Consider the following 26,233-nt stretch of genomic DNA (forward strand, 5'->3'; position numbering starts at 1 on the left):
AGTGTCTAAATACAGTATTAGCATCAGCAGAGGATTGCGGTCGCGTGAGTTATAGTTGCCTGCACTAACTATAACGGGTGAATTTCATTGGTTTTTTATCAGTAAAATTTCCGCTAACTATAACATGTGTGAAACCTATGGTTTTTTCAGTGAATATATGTATGTGTGTATATATATATATATACATACATATATAAACATATATATAATCTGCACATCTATATAAATACAAATATAAATGCATGCATACATATACATATATGAATGTTATGTACATGAAATTTTGAAAAACAGTAATACAAGCAAAGCTAAAAAGCCACCTAATTACAGGATTGCTTTAACTTAAACGAGGGCGAGACCTATTGCATTTTCAATGCTTGTTTACTTTAGTTCCATCAAGAAGGCATTCGGATGTGTCACACATTTGCCATAAATTCTGAATGGCAGCACTCTAGTTGCTCATTATATCACTGTAGTAAAGCTACTGCTCACCAGGGAAGTCTGCTGCTGGTATTCAAAGGCATGTTTCAGTCTTTCAGGATTTGAGAAGTCAAAATGTGCACTAATTTTTCTTTCTGCAGCACTAATCATAATTTCAATGGCAAAATGAACCCCCTTATTTTGTTCATTTGCAAATTAAATGTTTTAAGTGTTACCACTTTATTCCAATCAAGATGGCTTCAGGTGTGCCATACTTTTGTCATAAGTAAGACTATTAGCGCTCTAGTTGTTCTTTAGAACACTCTGGGACATTCTGTCATTGGGCTATACTTGGGCTATATCTGGGTGATATTTGTGCTACATTTGGGCTCTTTTGTCTCTGGTGGCCATCTTGCGAGACTTATTTGTTATGAAGTTTCCTAATTTCCTCATTTACTACAGTCTGCTCAGTAGGAAATACTTTCAGGTTTTTTACTTTGATTCCATCAAGAAGGCATTCAGATGTGTCACACATTTGCCATAAATTCGGAATGTTAGCACTCTAGTTGCTTTTTAGATCACTGTAGTAAAGCTACTGCTCACCAGGGAAGTCTGCTGCTGGTATTGAAAGTGCATGTTTCAGTCTGCATGTCAGAATCTTTTAATGAAATAGAAGAGGATTTGAGAAGTCACTCAAAATGTGCCCTAATTTTTCTTTTTGCACCACTAATCATAATTTCTATGGCAAAATGAACCCCCTCAAAGTGTTCCTTTTAAATTAAACTACTCACTCTCTACTACTCACTCGCTACTACTCTCTACTACTCACTCTCTACTACTCACTCTCTACTACTACTCTCTACTACTCTCTACTACTCACTCTACTACTCTCTACTACTCTCTACCACTCACTCTCTACCACTCACTCTCTACTACTCACTCTCTACTACTCTACTACTCACTCTCTACTACTCTACTACTCTCTACTACTCTCTCTACTACTCACTCTCTACTACTCTCTACTACTCACTCTACTACTCTCTACTACTCTCTCTACTACTCTACTACTCACTCTCTACTACTCTCTACTACTCTCTCTCTACTACTCACTCTCTACTACTCACTCTACTGTTCTCTACTACTCACTCTCTACTACTCTCTCTCTACTACTCAGTCTACTACTCTCTACTACTCACTCTCTACTACTCACTCACCACTACTCACTCTCTACTATGCACTTTACTATTCACTCTCTACTACACACTCTCTACTACTTGCTCTCTACTACCCACTCTCTACTACTCTCTACTACTCACTCTACTGCTCACTCTCTACTACTCCCTACTACTCACTCTACTACTCACTCTCTACTACTCTATACTACTCACTCTCTACTACTCCACTACTCTCTACTACTCACTCTCTACTACTCTACTACTCCCTACTACTCTCTCTCCACTACTCACTCTCTACTACTCACTCTCTACTACTCTCTGCTTCTCACTCTCTACTACTCTCTACTACTCTCTACTACTCACTCTACTACTCACTCTCTGCTACTCAATCTCTACTACTCTCTACTACTCTCTACTACTCACTCTACTACTCACTCTCCACTACTCTCTCTCTGCTACTCACTCTCTGCTACTCACTCTCTACTACTCTCTACTATTCACTTTCTACTAGTCACTCTCTACTACTCACTCTCTACTACTCACTCTCTACTACTCACTCTCTACTACTCAATCTCTACTACTCACTCTCTACTACTCTCTCTACTACTCTCTACTACTCACTCTCTGCTACTCTCTCTACTTCTCACTCTCTACTCTCTACCTCTCTACCTCTACCTCTTTGCCTCTACCTCTCTACCTCTACACCTCTACCTCTCTACCTCTCTCTACCTCTCTCTACACGCACACATATGCACATATATATATGCATATATATGCATTTATATATATGTATGTGTAAATATATATATACATACATATATAAACATATATATAATCTGCCTATCTATATAAATACAAATATAAATGCATGCATACATATACATATATGCATGCATATGCATGTTATGTACATGAAAGTTAGAAAAACACTAATAAAAGCAAAGCTAAAAAGCCACCTAATTACAAACAGAATTGCTTTAACTTATACGAGGGCGCGTCCTATTGCATTTTCAATGCTTGTTTACTTTGGTTCCATCAAGAAGGCATTCACATGTGTCACACATTTGCCATAAATTCTGAATGGTAGCACTCTAGTTGCTCATTAGATCAGTGTAGTAAAGCTACTGCTCACCAGGGAATTCTGCTACTGGTATTCAAAGTGCATGTTTCAGTCTGCATGTCAGAATTTTTTAATGAAATAGAAGAGGATTTGAAAAGTCAAAATGTGCCCTAATTTTTCTTTCTGCGGCACTAATCATACTTTCTATGGCAAAATGAACCCCCTCATTTTGTTCCTTTGCAAACTAAATGTTTTAAGTGTTACCACTTTATTCCAATCAAGATGGCTTCAGGTGTGCCATACTTTTGTCATAAGTAAGACTGTTAGCACTCTAGTTGTTCTTTAGAACACTCTGGGACATTCTGTCATTGGGCTATACTTGGGCTACATCTGGGTGATATTTGTGCTACATTTGGGCTCTTTTGTCTCTGGTGGCCATCTTGGGAGACTTATTTGTTATGAAGTTTCCTAATTTCCTCATTTACTACAGTCTCCTCAGTAGGAAATACTTTCAGATTTTTTACTTTGATTCCATCAAGAAGGCATTCAGATGTGCACATTTGCCATAAATTCAGAATGTGAGCACTCTAGTTGCTCATTAGATCACTGTAGTAAACCTACTGCTCACCAGGGAAGTCTGCTGCTGGTATTGAAAGTGCATGTTTCAGTCTGCATGTCAGAATATGTTAATGAAATAGAAGAGGATTTGAGAAGTCACTCAAAATGTGCCCTAATTTTTCTTTCTGCAGCACTAATCATACCTTTTTATCCATTAGGAGCTGTCTAGCAGATTTGGAAGCTTTGCAGCTTACACAGAGAGTGATGTCCCCTTCCCATTCTGGTGGTCACATACTAGACCCGTTTTTTACCTCCTTAGAGGAGATTACTCTATGCCACCCTGTCCAGCTGGCTTGGACAGATCATATGCTGGTGAAAGCAGTTCTCCCTGTGGCAGATCCTCTTTTCGTGGCACTGAATAAAACATCTCTGTCCCGCCAGTGGTGTAAATTAAAGCTTGATGATTTTTACCGTTTATTAGGAAAAATACCCCTACCCCTCTTTGCTGACGTGGACGGTGGGTATGATGCATTCTGTACTTGGATTGGTACGGCCTTGGACTCTCTTATTCCCTGTGTACGTTCCAAATGCCGGACCAAGGCTCATAGCCCGTGGTATGATGAGACACTGGCGTCTCTCAAGAGAGAATGTAGGCAAGCGGAAAGGCGATGGAGAAAAGCCTATGATCCCGCGCTTAAGATCTGCTACCTCACTATATCCAAGTCATATCACAGAGCGGTGTGTCGTACACGTGCCGCTTTCTATGCGCAGGAGTTTCGGAACAGCCCGAACCCCTCCAAATTAATCTTCAAGGTCCTAAAGGACCTCGTAACTAAGAGGACCCCTGCGGCTGAAATATGCACAGACTCCCATTGTGAGCGCCTGGCCTTGTTCTTTGTTCAGAAGGTGCAAGCTATCTATCAAACCTTCCCTACTGCCGTGCACTGCTCGAAACCAGTTGACTGTCCTGAGTTCAAGGATAGGATCCTGGACTGTCTAGCCCCCCTATCGGAGGAGGGCTTTGATCTCTTGAGCCAAAAAATTAAATCTGGCTCCCCGGTAGATCCCCTCAAACCGGCCTTATTTAAAAACATGCAGGATACATGTTGTGCTCCCTTGCTTTCCCTTATTAATATGTCCCTTGGTTCAGGGACTGTACCTACCAAGTGGAAGCAAGCGGTAGTCACTCCCATCCTGAAAAAGCCTACCCTCGACCCCACTAAACCTGAGAACTACCGCCCCATCTCCTTGCTGCCGTGGGCTGCTAAAGTCATCGAAACCCACGTGAATGGGATCCTGGCGGACCATCTTGATAAAGCTAACATCTTGGACCCCACGCAAAATGGTTTCCGTAAAGCCCACAGCACGGAGACTGCCCTGCTATATATGGCTGAACACCTGCGCTCCGTGCTGGACACCGGACAAACAGCGGCACTCCTTTTGTTAGACCTGAGTGCCGCCTTTGATACGGTGTCCCATGACATCTTGATGCGGCGGCTAGAGGAAGCTGGGGTTAGGGGTCTGGCATTAGGCTGGTTTCGCTCCTTTCTTTCCAACAGATCCTTCCAGGTTGCGATACCACCCGGTAAGTCCACCTCTCACCCGCTCACGTTGGGGGTTCCTCAGGGCTCATCTCTGAGCCCCACTCTTTTTAATCTTTATGTGAGGCCGCTGGCTGCTGTAGTCAAAAGCTGGGGCCTGAAAATGGTTTCCTATGCGGATGACACGCAGCTGGCGGTCACACTAAGTGGGGACTCAGCTATGGATGCCCTCAACTTTTGTGAGGGGTTGCGCTCGGTAGCCAATTGGATGAATCAGAACTGTCTCCAATTGAACACTAAGAAGACAGAGGTGATGGTGTTTGGTAAGCTTCCTGGATGTTGGAATGATAGTTGGTGGCCCCCTGAGTTAGGTATGACCCCTTCTCCTGCAATGGAGTTAAAGAACCTCGGGGTCTGGCTGGACCCTGCACTTAGTTTCACCTGCCATACGAAGAAGGTAGCTGCCTCTTGTTTCGGCATTATCAGGAGCATTAGGCCGGTGCTCAAATTCTTTGATGCCAGCACGAGACAGCTGGTGGTCCAGGCCTCGGTCTTATCTAGGATACACTATGCTAGTGCGCTGCTCGCAGGCACGAACAAGGCTGAACTCTTGCGGCTACAACGAGTGCAAAATGCCGCCGCAAGAGCAATATTTGGGCTGCCCAAACGTTGCTCAGTGTCCGGAGCACTGCATACTCTCCACTGGCTGCCTGTTGCGCGGCGTATTGAGTTTAAGGTGCTTTGCCTGGCCTTCAAAATTTTGAAAGGCCTGGCCCCTCCTATTCTTACGAATCTCCTTACTCCGTACATTCCTTCTCGCTCCTTGAGATCCTTGGGCCAGAACTTAGCTGTTGTTCCCCGTTTTCTGTTGAATAGGACGGGTGGCCGCTCCTTCCGAGTAGTAGCTGCCAAGCTCTGGAACGCTCTTCCCTACGATATCCGTGTTGTGGAAGATTTAACCAGGTTTAGAGGTGTCATCAAAACGTTCCTTTTTAATAAAATTAAGTAACCCCGCTGCATTCTGTGTTGTTGTGTTCACCTTTTTAGGCGCCAGGACGCCCCTTTGCTGGGGCAGCTGTGCGCGGTACAAAAATCAGTAACATAACATAACATAACAAAATGAACCCCCTCATTTTGTTCCGTTTTAAATTAAATGTTTTAAGAGTTACCACTTTATTCCAATCACGATGGCTTCAGGTGTGCCATACGTTTATCATAAGTAGGACTGTTAGCGCTCTAGTTGTTCTTTGGAACACTCTGGGAAGCTGCAGTAGAACACAAAGGAATCAACTGACAGTCTCTGCCCTTGTTGGATGTAAATGTTTTACTGAGAATGTCAGACTTCATTCTCACATGACTGAGAAAGATAATGTGAATTTACAGAAAATATGCTCCCAGTTTAGCTTACAGATCACCTTCCAAACCTCTGTGGGAAAAGCATGAGAAAATAGTTTTCTCTCAAACATGATTAATGATATCCCAGCAGAAGGCTTTTTCACATGATAAAATAACCTTAGAACATACCACAATTCTTAATATGAGTATGGCACCATCAACAAATGATTTATAATGTAACTAAAGTCTTAAAACCTTCTATTAACTGCAATGCTTTTTAATGAGGTACTATCATGTATATTGGTCCCAAGATGGCTGTCAACACTTCTTGGATGAAGTGCTGACAGCCAATCAGATCCCACGATGAGATGTGTGGTTAGGCTCCACCCATATATCTGTGATTTTACTTTTGACTTTCTCAGGAACTACTGAACGGATTTGCACCATTTAAGCAAAAGACATGACTCTGAACCAAGGTCTACCGTTCTGCCAAATTTGGTGTAATTCCGCTCAGCAGTTCGGGCTGTAGCTGCGACTAAAGGTCCCTATGGAAAATTGCATGGGGAAAACACGTTTTGGGACCCCCCTTTTTTCTCGGCCCCCGCTTGACGAATCACCACAAGACTTTCAGGATAGGAGCGAACCGGAGCGGGCCACAAGCGAAGATTCGTCAACCGGCGCCAAACGTATTCTAAATAGAATGCTGCGGTTTTCTTATGGTTAATAGGTCCCAACTATAACTACCTTTATATATCCTGGCAGGAAAAACTAGCCACTCCAGTTTAGAAGTTGCAAAATGTTACAGGTTTATTTTTGGCAACAAAGACAACGCATTTCGATCCCCACCGAGATCTTGGTCACATGACCTCTACCAGTTCCACGTATATTTAAAGAGATAGTGACATGCACGACGCAGCATGCAGTGAGACATAAAGAAAATACTTCGGTGAGTTCTAGTGTTATTTAAATAAAATAAAATAAAACATTGTTGATGTCACAAATGCATTTGAAAAAATATATATATACATATGTATAGATGTAAACTTTTTTACACATTGTAGTGAACAATTTATAATTCATCCAGCAGCATTATTGTATTGTCTTATGCTACCGAACACTATCACATGGGTCTAGTACCCTTAAGTTTGGACACAGCAGTGAGTTCCTAAAACAGACCTCCTTATAATGGCCATCTGCTCCTTATATTAAATGTGGTGCGAGTGTGGGGACTAGTGCCTGACGTGGCTCATTATGAGGGGGAGTCTCTGGGATGGGGTTAATTTGCATGTTGTGCATGCTGTACTTAGACTCCTCTCCCAGCTATACAAATCTGCATCATTAAGCCCTGTCTATCTACTAACATAAAAGGTGTGTGGTTATGCCAAATTATCCGTGCAGTGCAGTTAACGACAATATCTCTAACATGACCAAAGGTTCTGTAGAAATGACATTTCCTATGAACATGCTGGATCTCTTGTGCTCTTAGCAATATCTTGGTGGCTATCCTCCTCTTATGTTGTAAAACCAAGCTGTAAAAAATAAAAAAGACAGAGATTGTTAGTATCAATGTAGCGGTTCCCCTATACTCATAACATCATTTCTTACAATACATAGCGTGGGCATTAGGACTTCAGGATCTGACATTGCATTGTGAGTTATATTATATCTGCATGCTGTACTTCAATGCAACATTTGTTTTCAACAGAAAAAAATCAGTGAAGAACAAGAACTCAACAATACCAAATAAAATTAATAACAGGTGAGATTAAAATTAGAGAGCCTACAGTCTAGCTGGATGGGAACTATTGGATTGGTTGACAGGAAGCGTCCAAATATCATAGATGCACGTATAATTCCTCGTCATTGTTCATGCCTGTGGGGAACATGCTACCAGCCAAAAGAATCAATCTGGACTCAAGTCTGCGCAGAGCTAACACTCGGTTTCCTCCTCTGGGGTGTTTGGGGATTGTTGCTAGACCGAATAATTTGCCTTTGGTCCAGTCGCCCTCATGTGCCTCATTAAAATGTATGAATGTACTGTAACTGAAGTCGCGGTTGGTTACTGCTCTCCGGTGCTCCAAGATTCTCTTCTTGACTGGGAATGTTGTCGAACTGACATACCATTTTCCACATGGACAAGTGATGGCATAGACTACGAAGTCTGCCCCACATGTTATGGTTTTTGTTACTTTCCATTTTCTTCTTGATCTCTGCAATGTCACTTCTCTTACATTCTCACTGTGGCTACAAGCTTTGCATTTACTGCACTTGTAGAAGCCTCCCCTTTGTTCTAGCCAGGTTTTTTTGTTGCTTCGTAAGTGACTATTGACTAAGATGTCCTTAAGGGACGAGCTTTTCCTGAAGGTGACGGCTGGTGAGTGGCCTAGCTTTTTCTCAAGTAGTGGATCTTGTGTCAGGATCTTTTCTTAAGGACTTTCTCAATTTATCTGCCTGTGTGCTATATGTGGTTATGAACCTGACTGGTGTCTCTGCATCATCTGGTTTATCGTGAGTCTTAGGAGGTTGGAATAAATTGTCATTGCAGCTGACGGAATCAGCTTTGATGATACCTCTTCGAAGCATCTTGGTCGGGTACCCTCTGCTTTTGAACCTCTTAACCATGTCTTGTTTATTTTTCTCATAGGAGGTTTCTTTGCTGCAGTTGCGCTTAGCTCTAAGGAACTCGCTATACGGGACGCTCCACCTGAAATTAGGGGTGTTTATTGTAAATGTGTCATTTATGTATTGACTATGTTTTTGTTATACAATCTACAGAAGAATTTAGGCAAGAAAGTTATTGTCTAATTAGGCCCACACAGGGCTTACATGTCTTGGAGTAAAATATTTTCATAAAATGTTCGAATGTATTAAGTTACAATCCAGGGAAAAATAATAAATTTGCCTGGACTATAATCAAATTCGAATTTATGGTGTCAGAGGTTACATGTTTTGCATATGAATCTGTTGGGTCAGCTCCTTATGCTCGTCCCATGCGTTCTTGATCAGCATGTGAAGCATGTTCTTGGAGCATGTGTTGGTGTTATCTGTCCAGTCTTTAAGTAACTGTGGTTTCGGGCTACTTAGTGTGGGTATGATAAAGATCCTTAACCCTCTCGGGATTCTGTTTACTTCAAGGTAGTTTTGCAGAGAGGTGGCCTCCCACCATCTGCTTGTTTCCTTTTTGCGTAGCCTTTCCAGTTGGTTACCCTTTTGTTTAATGGTCGACATGGTTGGCAGCGCTGCTTGTTGATTGCCGGCATTCCCCACTGTCTCGATATTCCTCTTGAAAATAAGATTAGCGGACGCTTCCTGTCCTTTCAACCATTCTGCTGCCATTATCAAAACTCCGTGAGTCACACAGTCATTAACCTTCAAAACCGCGCTATTGTAAACAATTTACCAGCAGACTCTGCTCGTGTACAGTTCTGTTGCACGGGCGGTCAATTAAGCTGGGAAAGCGAGTTGTTACGCGTGCGCTTGTCGGGTGCTTACGTTTGTTTTCTCAATCCCAGTGCTGGCGTGCTGGTGTGTAGAGCTCCAGCTCCCTACGGGTCACAGCCAGCAGGCGTGTTCATTAGGCTTCCAAACGACGAGCTGGCGGGAAAACACTGCCCTTCCTTCCAAGTCGGGGCTCGTTAGCGGACGCCACCTCTGAAATATGCAACGCCGATCCCTGCAATCCTGTCAGGAAAAACGAGCCACTCGTTTCGATCTCCAACGAGATCTTGGTCACATGACCTCTTGCCAGTTCCACGTATATTTAAAGACATAGTGAAATGCAAGACACAGCATGCAGTGAGACATAAAGAGAATACTTCAGTGAGTTCTATTGTTATTTAAATAAAATAAAATAAAACATTGTTGATGTCACAAATGCATTTGAAAATATATATATATACATATGTATAGATGTAAACTTTTTTACACATTGTAGTGAACAATTTATAATTCATCCAGCAGCATTGTTGTATTGTCTTATGCTCCCGAACCCTATCTCATGGGTCTAGTACCCTTAATATATATGTCAAATCAAAAAAGGAAATGCACTCTGGGAAGGAAGTGAATCACTCAGTAGATTCCATCACGAGGGAACCGAGAGAATATACTTTCTCAATCGCTGAGTGTCGAAGGCTGAGTGGATTGTTTATATTAGCTGTTTTGTTTTAATGTAATGTGACATTATATGCAGGTTCTTGTAGTAACGACGGACCATGAAGAACTGGTGTAGTCTCTCAAAGTTGCATTTCACCAGCGCACACTGGGTGGATTTTGAAAAGTAATTTGTTATATTTTTTGCTTTGAATTTTCTTGACATTTTAGCCCAAAGTGCGCCGACTTTGAGCAGTGAACTGTTGTTGATTTAAAAAAGCCATAATAATGGTTTACAATGAAACGCTTTGCCTCTAGTGTGCCTGAAGTGCTAACATGTGGATATTTATAAGACAATTAACACACATGGTGGAATTGTGCTATTCGAGCTTGAAATGTAATCAATTTTGGAATATTCTTTTTAGAAATGAAATAGCGTGTTTTAAGTTCAAAGAGACCCCGAACGTTGTACATTTGTCGTAATGGAGTTGTTTACAAAGAACCTAACAGTATTTTGATTATTTTTATGGTGACAAAGGAGTATAGATGTGTTTACAAAATGGCGCTCTCCAGCTGATGGAATAAACAGAGTGATTCACTTCCTTCCCAGAGTGCGATTCCTTTTTTGAATAGGAAGGTTTTGTGTTGATTTTACAAGCGCTAGTGATAGAGATTTAACGTGCACCACCAGCGTTCTGGAAGCAGGTCGACCTAAACCACAATCGTTGGCAATAAATATATGTATCGATATAGAATTTGAAAAACCTTACAAATTCACTGAAAAAACTGAAGGTTACTGGGACATTATAGTTAGGCTCAGATTTCAATTGTACGAAACCATAGAAATTCAGCAGTTAAAGTTACCTGAGCTAACTATAACTTGCACTGCTTATGACCATACATATTAAATCGCTCATGATGTGGTCAGTGACATCACTGATGATATCACTAATGACATCTCAAATTACATCAAGAACACACTGGAATTTTTTTTACTAATGAACTGAAAACATTGCCACAATAAATTAATATTACTAATATTACTTGAAAACAGCTGCGCTCCTTAAACAGAAATTAGATCGAGGAAGTGTAGTAACGGCGTTGCGACATTCCCGAATATTGCAGGGGAGGGTTATATTTATATCAAGGGGCAAGAGAGGAAGAAGTTCTAGAAGTAATGTGGAGGTGTGAATACAGAAAGGAGCTGTAAAAAGGGGCATCAGGTGGAATAGATGGAGGGGGAAACAAGAAAGGGTACATGATAAAAGGGGCAGATAATAAATGGTACGAGACGGAAGCAGCAGATTTTAAATGGATAGCCGGGGAAGGGGTGGACACTGAAAGTCAGACTAAACAAGCTGAGCCATGAGATGGAAGTGATGGTCATACTGATGGGTAAGTGATTGGAAAGGGCAGATAAAGAGGGAGAAAGGCAGGAGGACGTGACAGGCAAAAGGCAAATGACAGGACATTGAAAAGGTTTGGAGTAGGATCCAAAAGCAAGTTCGAGCAGACATAGGAGAGGGCATTAGATGGAAGCTGCAAATATTACTTCTTCAAAGTTTTAGAAACCCCTCAAAACTAGCTGGGCTGGACTATAACAAATGTAGTAAAAAAATCTAATGCAATAATGCCTATTATTAAAGTACAGACTGACGAACAGCCAAGAAAGATACAGGAATTACACAAAGACGAAAACAGATCCAGCCAGCATGATCAATGCAAAAGAGAGCACAACCAGCAGTTTAATTGTTTTGCAAAACCCTAAGTGTTGTATGCGTGCACAAGCATCCCCACAAGTTTATCATCGCTGGAGAGAACTCACTAATCGCTTTAGGGTTTCTGAAATTTGGGGTTTGAACTCCTGGGCCGCCAGAGATGGGCAGCAGTGAAGGTCAGGGTAGATGAGGTATGGGGCTCATGCAGTGCTGATTCTTGCGGCTGCCGAGGACGTCCAGCGAATTCTGCCACCAGACTCCAGCAGTGACTGATCCCATGCCTTGGCTGTCGGATTACAACAACCAGCAGTCTAGAGATGAACACCAACGGATCTCAGCCTGGTGTGAATACTGGATTGCACTCGAATAGCACACACATAGTGCTATATGCACAGCGGAGTTGTCTAGCTTTGAGAAGGTGGCATTTATTTTTATTTTTGAAGTATTCTGGCAACCAAAGAAGCTGAGGAGCACGTTAACAAGCAGTACCATGGCTTAAGCAAGAAAGCAGCAGTCTTAGAACCCGTCACTGTATCCAAGCTGGGCAGAAATAGCACCAGGAATATAGTGGGGTGCCTGCACCTTCTACAACAGATACATCAATCTGCCCTTGGGACCTGGTCCACCTGGGGGCTATACAGTAAACAAGCATGGGGCCCCTCTCATTTGATGTAAATCTTTTTGCCAAGCATTCGTGACTGTCACAATTTCACGGCACAGAAAAATGCTTTTTTGCCTTGCCGGGATCCCTATGGGACCCCAGTACCAGGGCTACGGTGTGAGGGTATTCCTACCTTGCCCTCTTTTCTTTATTTTTAATCTTTTTGTTTGGGACTCGGCTGATGCTGAGTCCTGATATGGCTGCCAAAATTTCCTGGTTGAAGTGTTGGCAGCCAATCAGATCTCAGCATGAAATCAGAAGGGTTTGTGGAGCCTTCGCGTCCCTAGATATTCAAATTTGGATTTCTTTTATTATCTCAAAAATGACTGGACAGATTTATGCCAAATCACAAAACGCACTCATTCTGCACCAGCAGCTAGCTTTTTGCCAAATGTGGTGCAATTCCATTCAGTGGTTTGGGCTGTAGTCCTGTCAAAATCTCTATGGGAATTAACATGGGAAACACACTTTTTTGACCTCCTCTTTTCTCTCAGCCCCGCTTGATGGATCACCCCAAAACTTTACATGCACAGCAAGACCCAACATGACACTTTTTTGGAAACTTTCGTAAAGATCCGTCAAATGACGACAAGGATATAGGCAAGTCAAAAAACGCTTTTTCTATGGAAACATGGTCCTAACTATAAATCATTACCAGTAGGGTGTGTGTGTATGTGTGTGTGTGTGTGTGTGTGTGTGTGTATGTGTGTGTATATATATATATATATATATATTCTTCTCATCTATCTATCTATATATATATATATCATCTATCTATATCTATATATATACATTCACTGAAAAAACCATAGGTTTCAGGGGTGTTATAGTTAGCTGGACATTTCCCTCGTACAAAACCCTAGAAATTCCCCTGTTATAGTTAGTTCAGCTAACTATAACTCGCGCCCCCGCAATGCACTGCTGATAACGTCACATATTACATCACTAATGACATGGTCAGTGACATCACTGATGACATCTCAAATGACATCACTGATGACATCACTGATGATGTCATCCAGTGACTGTGTGTTTCTGTAAAGTTTAAATATGTTTTATATATTTATAGTGAAAGGCCTGTGGAAGAATGAGTGGGTGTACAAGTGTGTGAATGGATGATTTTCTAGGTGCGTAACTGACTCTATAAGTGAGTCATTAAATGTATCTTACTGCAGACTAGTGACTAAACTGTGTGAATGTCTGTATGTGTCTGTGTGTAGGTGTATAAGTGGCTGCATGGTTTTGTGAATAGCTATATGAGTGTCTATATGGGTTATTGATTGGTTGTCTGAGCATCTGTATGGGTGCCTGAGTGTTTGTGTGGGTAGGGTGTGTGTGACTCTATGCATAGATGTGTGAGTGGGTGATTCTATGGGTGCATGGTTTTAAGAGTGCATCTGTGATGAACTGTATGGTTGGGTGAGTGTATGTATGGGTGTGTTAGGGATTGAATGTATATCTCAGTGGTACATGTGTGACTAACTACATATGTGAAAGGCAGTATATATGCGTGTAAGAGTATATAAGTGGGTATATGTGAGAGTGTGTGATTGTGAGAGTGGCTGTATGGATGAGTGTGTGCTTGTATCAATGATTGTATAAGAGCGTAAGAATGTGGTACTATTTTTATGAGTAAGTGAACTTGAGTGTGTTTAACTGTATAGGTGAGTAAATTGGACTGTGTTTAATTACTTGCAAAATTGACTAGGTGTGTCAGTACCTCAATGGATGATTGGCGGTCTGTGAGTGTCTATATAGGTGTATAAATGCATATGATAGTCTTGTACGAAGTGACTGTAAGCATAAGTGACTGTACAGGTGAGTGAGTGGAGGTGTATGTAGACCTAAGAGTTAATGAGTGGGTATGTAGTTATTGGTATTGGAGTATCTATGGTTTTAAGAATGGACGTCTGAAATTTTGAGTTGGTGTATCAAAGGTTAAAATAGGGTGTGAGAAGATGCAGTAATTTATCACATGGATGAAGTCATCAGTGATGTCATCAGTGATGTCATTTGAGATGTCATCAGTGATGTCATCAGTGATGTCACTGACCATGTCATGAGTGATGTAATATGTGACGTCATCAGCAGTGCATTACGGGGGTGCGAGTTATAGTTAGCTGAACTAACTATAACAGGGGAATTTCTAGGGTTTTGTACGAGGGAAATGTCCAGCTAACTATAACACCCCTGAAACCTATGGTTTTTTCAGTGAATTTCTAAGGTTTTTTAAATGCCAATTCCTAACTATAACGCCCCTGAAACCTTTGTTTTTTTCAGTGAATTTCAAAGGTTTTTTAAATGCCAATTCCTAACTATAACGTGCATGAAACCTATGGTTTTTTCAGTGAATTTCAAAGGTTTTTTAAATGCTAATTCCTATCTTTAACTTATCTCTGAAGATATCATGTTTAATGATTTTGATTGCATTTCTATATTTTTCAAATTCAGTGTGTCAATGTAAATATGTTTTTTTAAAAATACTTTTTTATCACCATTTTTTAAACTTATTTTTTCAATTAATTCTTTTAAAAATTATTTGAATTTAATTGCTTTTTCAAAATATTTTTTATATTTTTCAAAATATTTTTTAACTATATGTTCAAAACTTGATTTTATATATTTTTTTCCATGTTTTTGGATCCGCGCACCCTAAGCGCACCGTTCTCGATCCCTACACGTTAGCATCTGCGCATGGTATGCGTTGGGTACGTGTTTAGTGCGCGATTGCAATGTGACCGGTACGCGACTCCCAACCTATACGCGACACGTTCGATGTACGTAACGTGACGTTTACGCGCTTCCGCGATGCGTTATCTGCGTCTATGACGCGGTAGGTGCGCGGATCCCGCAAAATATTTAACATTTAAAAAAACATATATATGTATTTCATGTGAATATTAATTGAAGACAAACTCTAAACTAGTCTTAAAAAACTAATATATTTTTACATCTAATCCTATAATTTTTTTGTAAGTCAATTTCGCGGCTGCGCGCTGGGTGCGTGCTGCGTAAGCGAAGGGTGCGCGGATCCCATGTGACCTGCAAAAAAAGAGATTTGATTGGTTCATTACACTTCCTGTTCTAACTATTGAAAGACCCCACCCAATTCAATCATTCTTCTTTGACCTTCTTTGGAGGAGCATCTCTTTGCAGAGAAAAAGATTTTTTAGTCTAAGTTTACACTTAGCTCTAACTTTTTTCAACTAAAAATGGCTTCAGGGCAGCAGGCATCACCTGCATCTCCTCATACATCTGAGGATGAATTTTTGGAGGAGTTACCACGCAAAGAACGTTTTTCTTCAGTGGTGTGGAAATTTTTTACTTTTCCTGAGGGGCAGAATAAGACCAATGCCACCTTGGTCACGTGCAAGATTTGCAAAAGAGTGCTGTCGCGAGGGGATCCTAACAAGAAATACTCGTGCGGCACGGCAAGTATGATGAAGCACCTGAGGACCCTTTATCCGAACAATCTTGCACGACAAGAGTGCCGACGGATGAGAAACAATCCTGCTCCTGCGCCTTCCACCTCATCGCAGCCGAGGACTTCAAGAGTGCATCCATCAGCCCAAAACTTGGACATCCGTCCTCAATTTCAATATTTAAAAGTGCTCTGCACTAAGTGCAATGCGACTTTGTGCTACTGTGAGCAGTCGATCGATCTGATCTGCCGCCGGCCACAAAGTCACATTTGCTAGTTTTTTTTAAAACATTTTTTTTGTTCTCTGAAGTTCATTGTTTGGTTCCTCCTGTTTTGTTTTTTGTTTTTTTCCAGAAAAACAAAAAAAACACAAAACTGTTGGAAAAACCACAAAAAAATATATAAAAGAAGAAAGAAGAAAAAAAAAGTTCTTGTAAGAACTAACTTTCCTGGTTTAAAAAAAGAGCTAAATTTCTTTGTTAGTGTGTGAAAGTTTAGATGAATGTATGTGTAGTACGTAATTGAGTGAATGAATGCATTAGTAGCATATGGTGAATATATAAGTGCAGAACTATGAGGAAGTGCTGCAGCATCACACAGTAACCTCTTTAACTACAATGTGCTGTAGTACTTCCGAAGCATAGGTATGCAACATTTGTACATAAATATGTTGCAAATCTATGCTTCTCTCTGCACGGCTGCTTAAACTGCAGCCATGTGGTGACCCAGGCACCCTTGCACCGTAGTGCAAGGATATCTGTGTCATGTGCTGTTTGTTTTTCTGCAGGAAGACACACCTTCCTGCACAAAAACAATGAGAAAATGCATTTTTCTCCTTCAATGTATGCTGAACATTTTAGCATGCATTGAAGATATAAAAATGTGGAGAAATAAAAATAATTTTCCTTATTGTACTTTCCTACACCAATTTAAGAATGGTGCAGCAGTTTCACATACATATCGAGATTTATGATTTATGATAAATCTAGAGATATATCTTGTCTTATGAGTATTCAGTGCAATCATGCACAACAACACTTATAGAACACCCTTTCAACGCAAAGTGGTGTGTATGATGAGGTTGTATTTACATGGAGTAGAAAAAGTACACAGAGTGCCTTTTCCTCTCTTTGTAAATATAAACGAGTGTCTTGCGCCATAACTATGTAACAAAAAGTGACATATTTCTGGTTTTAAAATTCCTTGCGAATGATAGAAGGTAAGCACAGAGTTTTGTCTGCAAAGATGCTCAAAGAAAAATGATTGAAATGATTGTGGTCCTTCAATAGGTACAATGGGAAATATTATGAACCCCTCAAATCTCTTTTTCTGCAGGTCACATGATATCTGATTATAGTCAGATTTCAAAACTACATACGTATAAACAGAGTGTTTTTAGAAACGTTTTTCAACTTTGTAGCTTCTTGCATACCTCGTCATTCTGCATATTGAGACTTAGTTAAACTTACCTTCACAGTAATAGGAATAAAAAATGGTATACATTTTTTTCATATTTTCATTGCAATCTAAATTCATATATATTGCTTATTTTAAAATTTGGATCTGTGAAAGAAAAGGAAAAAAAATTATAACATGTAATAATACATTTTTTACAACACAGCATAATTTCCACCTTTTTTGCTGCTCTCAGAATATATTAAATTTCACTAAAAATAGTGATTTCAATCGTACTCATCACTTACAGCGGGCAAAAAAAAAAACAATCAAAAAGATTGTTAAAAAAATCCCAACATGCTATTCTCAACAAAATACCACAAGATAAAAATCACAGATATATAAAAAGCTTACAGCTAACACAATTTTATAAGTTTAACTTACAAAAACTGTAAATGTTGTCGCTTTAAAATATTCACCAAATCTAAGGATGAATTTTTGGAGGACGCACCACGCCCACAACGTTTTCCTTCAGTGGTGTGGAAATTTGTTACTTTTCCCGAGGGGCAAACAAAGATCAATGCCACCTTGGTCACGTGCAAGATTTGCAAAAGAGTTCTGTTGCAAGGGGATCCTAACAAGAAATACTCGTACGGCACGGCAAGTATGATGAAACACCGAAGGACCCTTCATCCAAACAATCTTGCACGAGAAGAGTGCAAACAGATGAGAAACACTCCTGTTCTGTATCTGTAAAAAAGAATCACAAATAAATGTATATTAATAACTTTCAAATTTATACTATTCCATTACTGTACAAACACATTTTATATAAAAACTGACTAAGAAACTATAGCCCTGAACCACAAGTGTGACGATCATTAAAACACTACATGCATAGTGCATACTACTTTGAAGCAGTTCATGCCCTAAAGCCTACCTCACTAAAAGACTACATGCTAACTGACTGAATGATTACAGTACTATAAGGGGACACACTGGGTGAGTAACAGGGTGTTTGCTAGAAGTGTATGAATACTGACTGGGGAATTGAAGGTGTGAAAGACAAGTGTCTAGGTGGTTAGAAGACTGCATGCATAGTGGATAGGGGTTTGTAGCAGTCCATGTGCTAAGGCGTGGCTCAGTGCATGTGTACTTATGCACTTACTGAATGATTAGAGTACTGCAAAGATAGTGTCTTGGTGAATTTATAAGTGTTTGGGTTTTGGCACAGTGAATGGATTAGTACATGGTGCTGAATGAGTCACTAGAGGAGTACAAAAGGAGTGACAGGCTGTTTGCTGGACTGTATGGATACTGACTAGGGAATTGAAGGTTGTGAAAGACAAGTGTCTAGGTGGTTAGAAGACTGCATGCACAGTGGATAGGGGCTTGAAGCAGTCTATGTGATAAGGCCAGGCTCACTGCATTAGTACTTGGGTACTGACTGAATGATTAGAGTACAGCAAGGAGAGTGCCTGTGTGAATTTATAAATGGTAGGCTTTTGGCGCAGGGAATGGATTAGTACTTGGTACTGAATGGGTCACTAGAGAAGTGCAAAGGGAGTGACAGGGTGTTTGCTGGACTGTATGGATACTGACTAGAGAATTGAAGATGTGAAAGACAAGTGTATAGTATGCTAGAAGACTGCATGCATACTGCAAAGACATTTGAAGCAGTCTATGTGGTAATGTATGGTTCACAACATAAGTACTTGGAAACTGACTAAATCATCAGACTACTGCCAGGACAATGCCTGGGTAAAACTTTTACATTTTCAGTTCTGGCACAGTGAAGAGAATAGTACATGGTACCGCACTTTAGTGTCAAACCCTGACTCATTTTATCAATGCATAAGCAAAGAATAGCTTCTAAAGCTACTAAAACTTGACAACATGACCGATTTTAAAACACTTATCTGTCACCAAATACACCATGTTACCAAATGCTTCTATCACAATCCTTACCCAAATGTACACAGACTCACAGTGTGATTTTAGACAAGCAACACTATCCCTAGCAGTTTACCAAAACTCATTCACTAGTCTAGAAGAGGTAAGGGTACTGCACACAATCTACATATTTAAGTACAGCACATTAGTGTCAAAGCATGACTCATTTAATCAACGCATAAGCAAAGACTAGCTTCTAATGCTACTAAAACTTGACAACATGACAGGTTTTAAAAGAGTTATCTGTCACCAAATACACAATGTTACCAAATGCTTCTCTCACAGTGGCTCTCAAATGCGCACAGACTCACAGTGTGATTCTAGACAACAACCACTATACCTAGGAGTTTACCAAAAATCATTCACTACTGTGGAAGTGGTAAGGGAACTGCACACAATCTACATATTTAAGGACTGCACTTTTGTGTCAAAGCCTAACTCATTTAATCAACGCATAAGCAAAGACTGGCTTCTAATGCTACTAAAACTTGACAACATGACAGGTTTTAAAAAAGTTATCTGTTAGAAAATACACAATGTTACAAAATTATTCTCTCACAGTGGTTCCCAAATACACACTAACTCACAGTGTGATTCTAGACAAACAACACTATCCCTAGCAGCTTACCAAAACTCATTCACTACTGTGCAAGGGGTAAGGAGACTACACACAATCTACATATTAAAGTACAGCGCATTAGTGTCAAAGCATGACTTATTTTATCAATGCATAAACAAAGACTGGCTTCTAATGCTACTAAAACTTGACAACATGACAGGTTTTAAAACAGTTATCTGTCAGCCAATACACGATGTTACCAAATGCTTCTCTCACAGTGGTTCCCAAATGCACACATACTCACTGTGTGATTCTAGACAAACAACACTATTCCTTGCACTATACCAAAACACATTTCTTCATCTAGAAGGAGTACTATATTTTAATATAGAATCATAACTCATTTCACAAATTCATAAACAATGACTGGTTTCTAATTTTACCAAAATATAAAAACAGCACAGTTATCTGTCTGCAAACACATGAAAAACACAAATGCTTATCACAGAATGGTTTCTACATGCACACACACTGTCAATAAGATTGTAGAGAAAAAAAGTACTCCCTACACTTTAGCAGGAGAAATACATTAGTCTGATTTAAATCAAAATAGTCTACATACATCCCCTCACAATTAAATAACTCACCTTTCAAGTTGTTTTGTAGATTAAGAAGTATATCAGTCACACACCAGATTTTCTTTTACAGAATCTCTGCACTGTGCACCTCTCAGCAAAAACAAAGAATGGAAAAGTTTCCCTTTCATTTTCCACACATATACATGTAAACATCGAATCACAATCCTTCACACATAAATTCAAAAGCAAACACACATTTCTATTGGTTAAATATTTCAACCCTTCCCCAATCTGCCTTCTGCCCGTTACCATAGAAACAGGTCATGGAACACTGCACTGAGCACACAGGTCACAAGTTCAGCACACAATGTTGCTAAACAAGACATCAATTGTGCTTGACTGTTCAACATATCAGCTTATCATAAATAATGTTACTTACAATCTGTTTTCGTTAACCAATAAGAATCATGCCTTTAACAAACAGAAATATACACCCTACCTTTCAGTGTAAAAAGTTGTAATACAACCAAAGATTTCTTGTCTTTTTTCAAAAAATATTCCTTGGATCCGCGCACCCACCGCGATAGGATGTGCGCACCGTGCGCGCATTTCCCATTTTTTTTTTTCTGGGACCCCCTAAGCACCTCTAGAGGGTCAGAGTATTTCCACTCTGCCCCCTTTATATGTTTTACACACTTATTCCCCTTGCTCGTTCAGCCTCGCTTCTACCGAGGCAGAAAATGGCCGCCAACAGTTCCTGGTTTCGAATATAGACAGACACTCGATAGCCAATTAGCATTCAGCGCGCGATCGGGAGGGTGCGCGCTCGGTTCGGGGAGGGTGCGCATACGGTGAGGGTAGAGTCCGCGGATCCTCCCCGGCCATGGATATATATGTACTTTTAACTCTAATTTTCTCAGGAACTACTGAACGGATTCACACCATTTATGCAAAAGGCACGAGTCTGAACTGAGGACTACCTCTTTGCCAAATTTGGTGTAATTCCGTTCAGCAGTTCGGGCTGTAGCTGCGACAACAGATCCTATGGGAAATTGATTGGGGAAAACGCGTTTTGGGACCCCCCTTTTTTCTCAGGCCCCGCTTGACGAATCACCACGAAACTTTCAGGGTAGGAGCGAAGCGGAGCTGGCCAAAAGTTTGGAAAATTTTGCGAGGATTCATCAACCGGCGCCAGACTTATTGGGAATAGAATGTTGCGGATTTCCTATGGAAAATAGGTCCTAACTATAACTATCTACTGACGACCCGCCCTAATTTAAAATAGGTTAAAAAAAGTAAATAAACTTCCTTACCTTCAGCGCGGCGTCCCGGGGCTCCCTCTTCTCGCTGACGGTAACTTCTTCACGCAAATGCGAATGCGCGGACGCCCGCGCATGCGCGGGCGTTCGCTGAAGGTAAGGTGGTTTATTTACCTTTAACCTTCTTTAAATTATTTTAAAATTAGGGCGGGCGGGAGGCGGGTGGCGGGCAGCTCTGCTTCGCTACGGTGTGTGCGTAGCGCTGCCTGCTACGCCTACTTCGTAAACGGCGAAGCAGGCAGCGCTACGTGCACTCCGTGGGCAAAGCGGAGCATGGCGCCCAGGGTTACTACTGTGTTCAAAATTTTGGGGTGATTTGTCAAGCGGGGGCCGAGAAAAAAGATGTCCCAAAACGCGTTTTCCCCATGCTACATCTAAGGGGATTTTTCATTTTTTGAACGCAACTACAGCCCGAACCGCTGAACGGAATTACACCATATTTGGCAGAAAGCTAGAAGTTGATTCAGAAAACGGCAATTTTGTAATTTGATGCAAATCCGTTCTGCAGTTTCAGAGATATTTAGGTCTAAAAATATAGATGTCTGGAATCACAAAATTCTACTGAAATCGTACTCAAATTTGATTGGCTGTCAACACTTCAACCAGGAAGAGTTGGCAGCCATCTCGGGACCAATATACATGATGCCACCCTATTGAAATGCATTGTAGTGAATGGCAGGTTTTGAGGGTCACAAAAAGGAGAACATATAAAGGGGAATTACAGATTTTAATTACAATATAAATCATTTGTTGATGGTACCATACTAATTTTAGGAATTGTGGTGTGTTCTTAGGCAATTTTACCCTGTGGAAAAGCTTTCTGCTGGGATTTCATATTTGAGAGAAAACTGTTTTCTCATGATTTTCCCACAGAGGTTATGGAAGGTTGTAAAGAACTCTCTGCAGTCATGTAGATTTAGTTCAAACAAGTTCTTTAATATATAAATTCACCAACACAGGGTCCATGTAAGCGGAGCGCAAGGTACGAGGTTGCTCCATGAGTCATCAGCTGTCAATTGTCAAAGTCGTCAGTTGACAGCTGGTGGCAGCACAGATGGTACGGTGTCCGCGCAGGGACACAGGGATGCATAGACAATTCCAGTGTCCTCGCAGGAACACAGGGATGTAAGTCACAACACATCCTACCCTGTAGGAGAAGAGAGAGAAGAAGGGAGAGAGAGAGAAAGAACAGAGGATGGAAAGAAAAAGAGAGACTGAAAATCCTGGTGGATGAAAAACAACAGTAGACTGAGAACAAAGGTGAATGGGTACTCACAAATGTAATCTGAAAGTTTAACCGGTGGCAACAACCTTCTACCTGCCCTGCTCATGCTGATGGGGAGAGGAGTGTCATGCAAGGGTGTAGATTGCATCTGTCTTCTGACTCTTTCTGCAGTGTCGCGATTAGGTAAAGCACGCATGGGTGCAGAATTGGGCTGCGTGACGGTGCTGTGAGCCGTGGTGTAGTGCGTGGGAAGCTCATAGTCGGAATCATAGTCTGAAGCACAATGGTGTGCATTGCTGTGTTTGTCGCTTGAGGGAAACTCTTTAGAGTGACCTGAAGGTAAGATCTCGTCAGGGTCCTTTGTGGTCTGTCTGCAGGCAGAGAGGCAGGAGAAATGCCAACGGAGCGGAATTGCAGTACACCTTGCGCACAGATAGGGGTGGAGTGAATCTATCCTGCCCCGTGCATATGTGCCCACTTCTTTTGACCTTGACAGTGTCCCCTTCCTTGAGCCCCACCGGATTACAACCATGCTTGAGGTCGTACCTGGCCTTGCAACTAGACTGTGCTAGCACTAACCTTTCTCTGACACGGTCAGCTGACCAATGTACTCTTTGGTAGCTTTGGCCCAACCCACATTGTCCTTGGACAATGGCGTCCTGCCCCGCATAAGTTCAAATGGGCTGTGAGCTGTGGTGTTGCTTGATGTAATACGATATGCCCAAAGTGTTTTTAGCATCTCTTGTTTCCAGCAAAGGTTGTTGCTGCTGGCCAATTGGACTAAGCCTTTGATGACTGTTATGGGTGGTAAACTGAGGTGGTTTTATGCTCAATCTGGTTTCTTTGTATGTAGGTTTTAAAAATATCGGACATGAATTGTGCCCGGTTGTCACTGACTATCTGTTGGGGAGGCCTTCTCGCGTGAATACATCGTCAAGAAACTTGACTATGCTCAAGGAATCAGGTTTACTAACAAATTTAAGCTCGGGCCACTTGGTAAAATGGTCGATGATGACTATAACGTACCACTGCTCCAAGCATTCTGATAGGATATCAACACCAATCCTCTCCCATTGCATGGATGGGCAGGTAATGGGGTACAGTGGAGGTCTGAACGTGACCTGGGTTTTATCAGAATTAAGGCAAAGAGAACAATCTCTGACCATCATCTCTACTGCTAAACTGATGCCGGGCCACCAGTAGATGTTTTTGACCCTGTTTTTTGTCTTCCCTACGCTTAAATGGCCCTCGTGACACAAATTAAGTATCCTCATTCTAAGGCTGCTGGGTGGTACCACTCTTCCTCCCCTTAATAACAATCCGTTTTCGTAGGATAGCTCATTTATAACCTCCCAAAAGTGTTGTAATGATTCTGTTAATTTGTTCTTGCATGACCACCCTTCGGTTAACATTTTTATGACCTGGCATAAAACAATGTCCTTGCCCTGCTCAGTGAGCCATTCCTCTCTTGAGATACCATTACATTTTTCAAGCACGTTGGCAATGCATGACTCTCCAGTCTTGGTAATTTGGTCTCTGTCAGTTGGTTCCACTGTCATCCTGATCAAAAGGTCTGCCACAACATTTTTCACCCCTGGCACATACTGAATGTTATACATATAATCAGACAAGCGTACAGATAGCCTAGCTAATCTGGGTGATGCTGCATATAGTCCCTTTATAGTGAATACTTTCGTTAGAGGCTTGTGATCCGTACATAAGGTGACTCTGTTGCCCCGAACAAATTGTCTAAAATGTTCCAAGCCCCATAGGCACGCTAGTGCTTCACGCTCTATGACCGAGAATGCTTCCTCGGTGAGGGTCAATGAACGTGAAGCAAAAGCTATAGTATAATCCATACCTTTGGCATCTCTCTGGGTAAGTACAGCACCCAAGCCCTTTGAACTATCGTCTGTAGTAACAAGGTTTGCTAGTAAGGGGTCGAAGCCTTGTAAGGGTAACGCTGTGCACATTTCCTTTTTGAGGGACTTGAGGGCCTGCTGACATTCATTTGTCCATTCAAACTTGTTTTTAAGTTTGAGAAGTTGCCGCAACACATAAGTCTTGTGCGAAATGTTTTTGATAAACTTTGCGTATAATTCAACTAGTCCCAGGAAGGATCGCAGCTCATGCTTGTTGTTGGGCACCGGGGCATCTTTAATGGCTTGAAGGAGTTCTCTTTCCAGGCTGATACCGTCGCCAGTGATTTCATGCCCGAGATAGCTGACTGATTTGCAAGCAAATTTGCATTTCAAGTGCTCTGCAGTCAAGCCCTTTTCATCCAGGACTGTTAACACTTGGTTGACCTTTCTGTCGTGTTCTTCTCTAGTTTTGCCCATCACCAGGATATCATCCTGAAACATTAGTATTCCAGAAACACCCTCAAAGACATTATGCATAAGTCTCTGAAACATCGCAGCAGCAGAAGCCAAGCCGAAGGGTACCCTAGTAAACCGGAAACACCCAAACGGCGTGATGACGCTGGTTAGCTTCTTACTGTCACGATGTAGGGGCACCTGGTGGTAGGCTGACTTCAAGTCAATTGTAGAGAACCATCTAACTCCTTTAGTTGTAGATAACATTTCGCTGATTTTGGGGAGAGGAAACTGTTCCACAACTATATTGTCGTTGAGGTCGCGCAGGTCCACACATAACCTCAATTTTTCATTTGGTTGTTTGGCTACAACTACAGGTGCGACCCACTCCGAAGCTTCAACCTTTTCGATGATGCCGTCCTCTAGAAGTTTGTCCAGTTGTGCCTTAACCTCATCTTTTATTGAAAATGGGAGGTTGCTCGCTTTATGTACCACAGGATTGGCTAACGGCTTAACTTTGATCCTATGTTGATACCCTCTAAGACCCCCACCTCCCCACTAAATACTTTAGGGTATCTACTCAATAAGGATTTGGTATAGTCTTTGTTGCTTACTACAGCTAACACAGGGTCAGCTTTGCTTTGATCAAGTATAATTCCCGGATTGCCCTGGTCCATCCACCCAAGTACAGAGGGACCCACTTTAGCCACATATAATTTCCCAGTAGACTCTCTCCCCTTAAATGCAAAGCTTAGCTCTCTGAAACCACATAGGTCTATGGGGTCACCTGTGAATGACTTGATGGTGATGTCAGCCTTATCAAGTCGTTCACCTATGCTGGGTTTGAACTTCTCTTCCCAGACTTTTCTATTTACAATTGTATATGGTGAACCAGAGTCAGCAACGATACT

Source organism: Triturus cristatus, chromosome 4_1, assembly GCF_964204655.1.
Source record: "Triturus cristatus chromosome 4_1, aTriCri1.1, whole genome shotgun sequence".
NCBI classification, from domain to species: Eukaryota; Metazoa; Chordata; class Amphibia; order Caudata; family Salamandridae; genus Triturus; species Triturus cristatus.